At 42.4% G+C, this 11,000-nt stretch overlaps 1 pseudogene; it reads left to right on the forward strand.

Moving 5' to 3' along the window:
- The first annotated feature begins 5,870 nt into the window (after nt 1-5,870).
- On the forward strand, nt 5,871-5,973 carry LOC130331779 (U2 spliceosomal RNA; annotated as a pseudogene).
- The last annotated feature ends 5,027 nt before the right edge of the window (nt 5,974-11,000 follow it).

The raw sequence follows: 11,000 nt of genomic DNA on the forward strand, positions 1-11,000 counted from the left end.
TCAGCAGGCAACACAGGTAAGTGTGTGCTTGTATGTGTGTGTGTGTGTGTGTGTGTGTGTGTTTCCTATGCAGATCCTAAACCCAGTATCAAATGCAAGTAGGAGGAGTAAGAAGGGTTCCTGCCAAAGCCAGGTTATGGATTGCATTTAAAAATGGTCCATCAGAGTGAAATGGACTCCCATCTTCCTGCTTAGCAATAATGATATGGGTTTAGGGTCTGCTGTGTGTACTGGTGGGTGACTGCCACCCAGCCAGAGTGTGTATGGGAGGCTGCCAGCCAGCCTCCCTTCCTACAAGTAATGATGGTGCATGTGAAGGGGACAGCGTTGGTTCCTCCCCTTTCACAGTTATCACTTCTCATCCTTCCTTTTGGCTGGTATCAAATGTGGTGTCTGTTTATATCAGTTTAATATATGATATGTCCCCTATCTGATAGCATATATTAAATGCACCACCAGGTTTCAGTGTTGGAAAGAAAGATTATCTGTTTATTTGCTGCAGCTGCTTGCTGGCTAGTCCAGTGGTCCCCTACTGCAGGCAATAGACAATAGGTGGTGCCTATGTGCCTAGGTGGATAGGACATCAGCTATGAGGCATTTGTTTGTACAAACTGCTGCTCACAACTAATGTTGTAATATAGTGTCTCCATCTGCTGGTGGTATTGAATAAGCAATAGTGCAATGATAGGGTCTGAAAAAGAAGAAAAATAAGAAGCAGCAGCATAGGAAAGAAGGAAAACATGGAGAGAAGAAAAAAAGAAGGTAAAAATGAGGTGAAAACATGTTTAAAAAAGTATTTCCATCTCTCTCTCTCTCTATATGTATATACATATATATATATATATATATATTTAAAAGAAAAAAAAATTATATATATATATATATATACATAGAGAGAGAGAGAGAGATAAATATATATAGAGATAGATGGGTGAATAGATAGATAGATAGATAGATAGATAGACATACATACACACATACACACATACACACATACACACATACATACATACATATGTGTGTATTGTTGGAGTTGCAAACATGGGTGCACTTGACAAACTCAGTGCGGCTATTCCCCATTCAAAGATTGTTGCATCCAGGACCCTTAGCACTGTGATATGCTACCCAATACCACTGGCATGGCCAGGTGTAAACAACATCTGACCTTTGTTGTGTATGTAACCATGGAGATTGTGATGTCGCCTAGGCCCACCAAAGAACAGCCTTGTCAGAAGCAGCACTGCCATGAGCATAAGTAGCAGCACCATAGGTTGTCAAATAAGTTGGATTTAACCAAGACAAGTGAGTCCAATAGGATGCAGGTATGTCCTCTATCCTTACAGCTTCCCATGGCTGTTGGTTTTATACCGTTTGGGGACAGCCAAGGAGGCGTCAGCAGGCAACACAGGTAAGTGTGTGCTTGTGTGTGTGTGTGTGTGTTTCCTATGCAGATCCTAAACCCAGTATCAAATGCAAGTAGGAGGAGTAAGAAGGGTTCCTGCCAAAGCCAGGTTATGGATTGCATTTAAAAATGGTCCATCAGAGTGAAATGGACTCCCATCTTCCTGCTTAGCAATAATGATATGGGTTTAGGGTCTGCTGTGTGTACTGGTGGGTGACTGCCACCCAGCCAGAGTGTGTATGGGAGGCTGCCAGCCAGCCTCCCTTCCTACAAGTAGTGATGGTGCATGTGAAGGGGACAGCGTTGGTTCCTCCCCTTTCACAGTTATCACTTCTCATCCTTCCTTTTGGCTGGTATCAAATGTGGTGTCTGTTTATATCAGTTTAATATCTGATATGTCCCCTATCTGATAGCATATATTAAATGCACCACCAGGTTTCAGTGTTGGAAAGAAAGATTATCTGTTTATTTGCTGCAGCTGCTTGCTGTCTAGTCCAGTGGGTCCCTACTGCAGGCAATAGACAATAGGTAGTGCCTATGTGCCTAGGTGGATAGGACATCAGCTATGAGGCATTTGTTTGTACAAACTGCTGCTCACAACTAATGTTGTAATATAGTGTCTCCATCTGCTGGTGGTATTGAATAAGCAATAGTGCAATGATAGGGTCTGAAAAAGAAGAAAAATAAGAAGCAGCAGCATAGGAAAGAAGGAAAACATGGAGAGAAGAAAAAAAGAAGGTAAAAATGAGGTGAAAACATGTTTAAAAAAGTATTTCCATCTCTCTCTCTCTCTATATGTATATACATATATATATATATATATATATATATATATTTAAAAGAAAAAAAAATTATATATATATATATATATATATATATATATATACATATAGAGAGAGAGAGAGAGATAAATATATATAGAGATAGATGGGTGGATAGATAGATAGATAGATAGAGAGATACACATACATACACACATACACACATACACACATACATACATACATAGATATGTGTGTATTGTTGAAGTTGCAAACATGGGTGCACTTGACAAACTCAGTGCGGCTATTCCCCATTGAAAGATTGTTGCATCCAGGTCCCTTAGCACTGTGATATGCTACTCAATACCACTGGCATGGCCAGGTGTAAACAACATCTGACCTTTGTTGTGTATGTAACCATTGAGATTGTGATGTCGCCTAGGCCCACCAAAGAACAGCCTTGTCAGAAGCAGCACTGCCATGAGCAGAAGCAGCAGCACCATAGGTTGTCAAATAAGCTGGATTTAACCAAGACAAGTGAGTCCAATAGGATGCAGGTATGTCCTCTATCCTTACAGCTTCCCGTGGCTGTTGGTTTTATACCGTTTGGGGACAGCCAAGGAGGCGTCAGCAGGAAACACAGGTAAGTGTGTGCTTGTGTGTGTGTGTGTGTGTTTCCTATGCAGATCCTAAACCCAGTATCAAATGCAAGTAGGAGGAGTAAGAAGGGTTCCTGCCAAAGCCAGTTTATGGATTGCATTTAAAAATGGTCCATCAGAGTGAAATGGACTCCCATCTTCCTGCTTAGCAATAATGATATGGGTTTAGGGTCTGCTGTGTGTACTGGTGGGTGACTGCCACCCAGCCAGAGTGTGTATGGGAGGCTGCCAGCCAGCCTCCCTTCCTACAAGTAGTGATGGTGCATGTGAAGGGGACAGCGTTGGTTCCTCCCCTTTCACAGTTATCACTGCTCATCCTTCGTTTTGGCTGGTATCAAATGTAGTGTCTGTTTATATCAGTTTAATATCTGATATGTCCCCTATCTGGTAGCATATATTAAGTGCACCACCAGGTTTCAGTGTTGGAAAGAAAGATTACCTGTTTATTTGCTGCTGCTGCTGCAACAGCAGCTGCTTGCTGGCTAGTCCAGTGGGCCCCTACTGCAGGCAAAAGACAATAGGTGGTGCCTAGATGGATAGGTGGATAGGACATCAGCTATGAGGTATTTGTTTGTACAAACTGTTGCTCACAACTAATGTTGTAATATAGTGTCTCCATCTGCTGGTGGTATTGAATAAGCAATAGTGCAATGATAGGGTCTGAAAAAGAAGAAAAATAAGAAGCAGCAGCATAGGAAAAAAAGGAGGAAAGAAGGAAAACATGGAGAGAAGAAAAAAAAGAAGGTAAAAATGAGGTGAAAACATGTTTAAAAAAAGTATTTCCATCTCTCTCTCTCTCTATATATGTATATATGTATATACATATATATATATATATATATATATATATATATATATTTAAAAGAAAAAAATTATATATATGTATATATATATATACATATAGAGAGAGAGAGAGAGAGAGATAAATATATATAGAGATAGATGGGTGGATAGATAGATAGATACACATACATACATATATACATACATACATACATATGTGTGTATTGTTGGAGTTGCAAACATGGGTGCACTTGACAAACTCAGTGCGGCTATTCCCCATTCAAAGATTGTTGCATCCAGGACCCTTAGCACTGTGATATGCTACCCAATACCACTGGCATGGCCAGGTGTAAACAACATCTGACCTTTGTTGTGTATGTAACCATGGAGATTGTGATGTCGCCTAGGCCCACCAAAGAACAGCCTTGTCAGAAGCAGCACTGCCATGAGCAGAAGCAGCAGCACCATAGGTTGTCAAATAAGCTGGATTTAACCAAGACAAGTGAGTCCAATAGGATGCAGGTATGTCCTCTATCCTTACAGCTTCCTGTGGCTGTTGGTTTTATACAGTTTGGGGACAGCCAAGGAGGCGTCATTAGGCAACACAGGTAAGTGTGTGCTTGTGTGTGTGTGTGTGTGTGTATTTCCTATGCAGATCCTAAACCCAGTATCAAATGCAAGTAGGAGGAGTAAGAAGGGTTCCTGCCAAAGCCAGGTTATGGATTGCATTTAAAAATGGTCCATCAGAGTGAAATGGACTCCCATCTTCCTGCTTAGCAATAATGATATGGGTTTAGGGTCTGCTGTGTGTACTGGTGGGTGACTGCCAGCCAGCCTCCCTTCCTACAAGTAGTGATGGTGCATGTGAAGGGGACAGCGTTGGTTCCTCCCCTTTCACAGTTATCACTTCTCATCCTTCCTTTTGGCTGGTATCAAATGTGGTGTCTGTTTATATCAGTTTAATATCTGATATGTCCCCTATCTGATAGCATATATTAAATGCACCACCAGGGTTCAGTGTTGGATAGAAAGATTACCTGTTTATTTGCTGCTGCAGCTGCTTGCTGGCTAGTCCAGTGGGCACCTACTGCAGGCAAAAGACAATAGGTGGTGCCTATGTGCCTAGGTGGATAGGACATCAGCTATGAGACATTTGTTTGTACAAACTGCTGCTCACAACTAATGTTGTAATATAGTGTCTCCATCTGCTGGTGGTATTGAATGAGCAATAGTGCAATGATAGGGTCTGAAAAAGAAGAAAAATAAGAAGCAGCAGCATAGGAAAAAAGGAGGAAAGAAGGTAAAAATTAGGTGAAAACATGTTTAAAAAAGTATTTCCATCTCTCTCTCTCTATATGTATATACATATATATATATATATATATATATTTAAAAGAAAGAAAAAAATAATATATATATATATATATATATATATATATATATATACATATATACATATAGAGAGAGAGAGAGATAAATATATATAGAGATAGATGGGTGGATAGATAGATAGATAGACAGACATACATACATATGTGTGTATTGTTGGAGTTGCAAACATGGGTGCACTTGACAAACTCAGTGCGGCTATTCCCCATTGAAAGATTGTTGCATCCAGGACCCTTAGCACTGTGATATGCTACTCAATACCACTGGCATGGCCAGGTGTAAACAACATCTGACCTTTGTTGTGTATGTAACCATGGAGATTGTGATGTCGCCTAGGCCCACCAAAGAACAGCCTTGTCAGAAGCAGCACTGCCATGAGCAGAAGCAGCAGCACCATAGGTTGTCAAATAAGCTGGATTTAACCAAGACAAGTGAGTCCAATAGGATGCAGGTATGTCCTCTATCCTTACAGCTTCCCGTGGCTGTTGGTTTTATACCGTTTGGGGACAGCCAAGGAGGCGTCAGCAGGCAACACAGGTAAGTGTGTGCTTGTGTGTGTGTGTGTGTGTGTGTGTGTGTGTGTTTCCTATGCAGATCCTAAACCCAGTATCAAATGCAAGTAGGAGGAGTAAGAAGGGTTCCTGCCAAAGCCAGGTTATGGATTGCATTTAAAAATGGTCCATCAGAGTGAAATGGACTCCCATCTTCCTGCTTAGCAATAATGATATGGGTTTAGGGTCTGCTGTGTGTACTGGTGGGTGACTGCCACCCAGCCAGAGTGTGTATGGGAGGCTGCCAGCCAGCCTCCCTTCCTACAAGTAGTGATGGTGCATGTGAAGGGGACAGCGTTGGTTCCTCCCCTTTCACAGTTATCACTTCTCATCTTTCCTTTTGGCTGGTATCAAATGTAGTGTCTGTTTATATCAGTTTAATATCTGATATGTCCCCTATCTGGTAGCATATATTAAGTGCACCACCAGGTTTCAGTGTTGGAAAGAAAGATTACCTGTTTATTTACTACTGCTGCAGCTGCTTTCTGGCTAGTCCAGTGGGCCCCTACTGCAGGCAAAAGACAATAGGTGGTGCCGCCCCTGTTGGAGCGACCAGGCACAGGACTGCTGCTGCTGCTGCTGAATGTCCTCTTTAATTGAATAAGCTCAGCAACCAGCACACCTGTGCAGGTTGGACATGACATGATAGGTCGAAGTCTTTAAGGTAGTGGGTGTTGAATCTTGTATGATGAGGTTTCTAGGAGGGGGTGTGTTATGCAGATTAGGGTGGATGGAGAGAGATCTGAGAAAGCCGTATGCTTTGGTGAGTCCTGGTTGGTATGGGTTTGTTGAGGTGTTCATGAGAAAGTTTGGTTTGATAGGTGTGAGACAGGATGTGTTAAAGGAGAAGAAGAGTATGGTGAAGTGTATTAGGGTGAAGGATGTTCAGTGTAATATTAATATGGTGAGAGAATAGAATGTGAGTAAAGTGTGGAAGAGTTTGGAGACAGATGGTATGACTAATAGACAGAGAGAGATTGTATGGCAGAGTTTGCATGGTGCATTGCCAGTGAGAGAGGTACAGAAGAGTCGGGGGATTGGAAGAAGTGAGAGATGTCCGAGAGAGGGTTGTGGAGGGAATGAGATTATTATGCATTTGTTTTGGAATTGTGATAGAGCGCAAGAAGTGTGGAAGGGAATTGGTCCGTTGGCTAAAGAATTTATGGGGGTAAGAAAGTGGTCTTTTGAAGTGATTATGTTTGGTCTGGGGGTGGTAGGTGGGAGGAAGGAGAGAATGTTATATGTGTTGTTAGCAATAATTAAGGAGGTATTGTGGGATGTTAGGAATTTGTATATACCGTATTTATCGTCGTATAACACGCACTTTTTAGGCTAAAATGTTTAGCCTAAAGTCTATGTGCGTGTTATACGCCGATACCACCCCAGGAAAGGCAGGGGGAGAGAGGCCGTCGCTGCCCGCTTCTCTCCCCCTGCCTTCCCTGGGGTCTAGAGCCCTGCTGCCGGCCCTTCTCACCCCCTGGCTATCAACGCCGCTGCCCGTTCTGTCCCCCTGACTATCGGTACCGGCGAGAGAAGGGGCAGCGGCACCCATTGCCGGCGCCGCTGCCCCGTTGCCTCCCCCCATCCCCGGTGGCATAATTACCTGGGTCGGGTCCGCGCTGCTGCAGGCCTCCGGCGTGCGTCCCCTTCGTCGTTGCTATGCGCTGCACGGCGCGGCGCATGACGTCAGTGCGCCGCGCCATTCATAGCAACGACGCAGGGGCTGCACGCCGGAGGCCTGCAGCAGCGCGGACCCGACCCAGGTAATTATGCCACCGGGGATGGGGGGAGGCAATGGGGCAGTGGCGCCGGCAATGGGTGCCGCTGCCCCTTATCTCCCCCTGGCTGTCGGCGCCGCTTCTCTCCCCCTGGCTATCGGCGCCGGCAATGGGGCGCCGGTACCGATAGTCAGGGGGACAGAACGGGCAGCGGCGCCGATAGCCAGGGGGAGAGAAGGGCCGGCAGCAGGGCTCTAGACCCCAGGAAAGGCAGGGGGAGAGAAGCGGGCAGCGACGGCCTCTCTCGCCCTGCATTTCCTGGGGGTGTATCGGGGTATACACGCGCACACACGCACCCTCATTTTACCATGGATATTTGGGTAAACAACTTTTTTTACCCAAATATCCTTGGTAAAATGAGGGTGCGTGTTATAGGCCGGTGCGTGGTATACCCCGATAAATACGGTATTTAACCTCTTAAGGACCCATGACGTATGCATACGTCATGGGTCCCGGTCCTGCGATATAACGCGGGGTCACACGGTGACCCCGCATCATATCGCGGCGGGCCCGGCGTCATAGTGAAGCCGGGACCCGCCTCTAATAGCGCGCGGCACTGATCGCTGTGCCGCGCGCTATTAACCCTTTAGCCGCGCGCTCAAAGCTGAGCCGCGCGGCTAAAAACGAAAGTAAAAGTGCCCGGCTAGCTCAGGGAGCTGTTCGGGATCGCCGCGGTATAATCGCGGCATCCCGAACAGCTGTAGCACAGGAGGAGGTCTTCTTACCTTCTCCTGTGCTGTCCGATCGCCGAATGAATGCTTCAAGCCTGAGATCCAGGCTTGAGCATTCAATCGCCGAAAACACTGATTGATCCATTCCTATGGAGATGGATCAATCAGTGTAAAAGATCAGTACATGCAATGTTATAGCCCCCTATAGGAGCTATAATGTTGCATAAGAAAAGTGTAAAAAAATCATTAACCCTTTCAATTATCCCTTCCCCTAATAAAAGTTTAAATCACCCGGCATTTCCAAAAATAAAAAAAACATTATGTAAATAATAATAAAAATAAACATATGTGGTATCGCCGCGTGCGGAAATGTCCGATTTATAAAAATATACCACTTTTTAAACCGCTCGTTCAATGGCGCACGCGCAAAAAAATTCCAAAGTCCAAAATAGCGCATTTTTGATCACTTTTTATACCACAAAAAAGTGAATAAAAAGTAATCAAAAAGTCTGATCAGAACAAAAATGGTACTGATAAAAACTTCAGATGACGGCGCAAAAAATGAGTCCTCAAAGCGCCCTGAACACAGAAAAATAAAAAAGTTATAGGGGTCAAAAGATGACCATTTTAAACGTATAAATTTTCCTGCATGTATTCATGATTTTTTTCGGAAGTGATACAAATTCAAACCTATACAAGTAGGGTATCATTTTAACCGTATGGACCTACAGAATAAAGATAAGGTATCATTTTTGACAAAAAATGTACTGCGTTAAAATAGAAGCCCCCAAAACTTACAAAATAGTGTTTTTTCATCAATTTTGTCGCACATTGATTTTTTTTCCCGTTTCACCGTAGATTTTTGGGTAAAATGACTAATGTCATTACAAAGTAGAATTAGTGACGCAAAAATTAAGCCATTATATATAATTTTAGGTGAAAATTTTTAAGAGTTATGATTTTTTTAAGTTAAGGAGGAAAAATTGAAAATGAAAAAACGGAAAAAGCCCGGGTCCTTAAGGGGTTAAGAAGAAGGATGTGTCGGTTGAAGAGTGTATGAGAATGATATTAGATAGATTGCATACTGTATATTTGTGGGATAAGAAGAGATTTGGAGAGGATGATGCGGAGGGGACTTGGAAGTTTTTAAAATGGAGACACGTTGTGAGGGTATGAGGGTGGTGTGTTGTTATGCTATGTACTTTGTTTTGGGGTGTATTTTGTTATATGTTGATAAAGTAACCTAATGATGAGTTTGGTGAATTGTGACTAAGTTCAGTAAATCTGAGAGGCAAACGTGAAGTAAACCTGAACGATTAAGTTTTAATTCAAACCTGAAGGTTTAAAAAAAAATAAAAAATAAAAAAGTCTGTTTTTATCAGTTTAACCCCTTCAGGACGGAGCCCATTTTGGCCTTAAGGACCGGAGCGTTTTTTGCACATCTGACCACTGTCACTTTAAACATTAATAACTCTGGAATGCTTTTAGTTATCATTCTGATTCCGAGATTGTTTTTTCGTGACATATTATACTTTAACATAGTGGTAAATTTTTGTCGATACTTGCATCCTTTCTTGGTGAAAAATCCGTAAATTTGATGAAAAATTTGAAAATTTTGCATTTTTCTAACTTTGAAGCTCTCTGCTTGTAAGGAAAATGGATATTACGAATACATTTTTTTTTGGTTCACATATACAATATGTCTACTTTATGTTTGCATCATAAAATTTACGTGTTTTTACTTTTGGAAGACACCAGAGGGCTTCAACGGTCAGCAGCAATTTTCCGATTTTTCACAAAATTTTCAAACTCAGTATTTTTCAGGGACCAGTTCACGTTTGAAGTGGATTTGAAGGGTCTTCATATTAGAAATACCCCATAAATTACCCCATTATAAAAACTACACCCCCCAAAGTATTCAAAATGACATTCAGTCAGCGTTTTAACCCTTTAGGTGTTTCACACGAATAGCAGCAAAGTGAAGGAGAAAATTCACAATCTTCATTTTTTACACTCACATGTTCTTGTAGACCCAATTTTAGAATTTTTACAAGGGGTAAAAGGACAAAATTTTTACTTGTATTTGTAGCCCAATTTCTCTCGAGTAAGGACATACCTCATATGTCTATGTAAAGTGTTCGGCGGGCGCAGTAGAGGGCTCAGAAGGGAAGGAGCGACAAGGGGATTTTGGAGAGTACGTTTTTCTGAAATGGTTTTTGGGGGGCATGTTACCTTTAGGAAGCCCTTATGGTGCCAGAACAGCAAAAAAAAAAAACACATGGCATACCATTTTGGAAACTAGACCCCTCGGGGAATGTAACATGGGATAAAGTGAACCTTAATACCCCACAGGTGTTTCACGACTTTTGCAAATGTAAAAAAATAAAATAAATTTTTTACCTAAAATGCTTGTTTTCCCGAAAATTTTTTATTTTTAAAAAGGGTAATAGCAGAAAACACCCCTAAAAATTTGAAGCCCAATTTCTCCCGATTCAGAAAACACCCCATATGGGGGTGAAAAGTGCTCTGCTGGCGCACTACAGGTCTCGGAAGAGAAGGAGTCACATTTGGCTTTTTGAACGCAAATTTTTCTCTGGGGGCATGCCGCATTTAGGAAGCCCCTATGGTGCCAGGACAGCAAAAAACCCCCCACATGGCATACCATTTTGGAAACTAGACCCCTCGGGGAACGTAACAAGGGGTTAAGTGAACCTTTATACCCCACAGGTGTTTCACGACTTTTGCATATGTAAAAAAAAAATATTTTTTTTTACCTAAAATGCTTGTTTTCCCAAAAATTTTACATTTTTAAAAAGGGTAAAAGCAGAAAATACCCCCCAAAATTTGTAACCCAATTTCTCCCAAGTACGGCGATACCCCATATGTGACCCTTAACTGTTGCCTTGAAATACGACAGGGCTCCAAAGTGAGAGCGCCATGCGCATTTGAGGCCTAAATTAGGGATTGCTTAGGGGTGGACATAGGGGTATTCTACGCCAGTGATTC

Source organism: Hyla sarda, unplaced genomic scaffold (assembly GCF_029499605.1).
Source record: "Hyla sarda isolate aHylSar1 unplaced genomic scaffold, aHylSar1.hap1 scaffold_3576, whole genome shotgun sequence".
Classification (NCBI taxonomy): Eukaryota; Metazoa; Chordata; class Amphibia; order Anura; family Hylidae; genus Hyla; species Hyla sarda.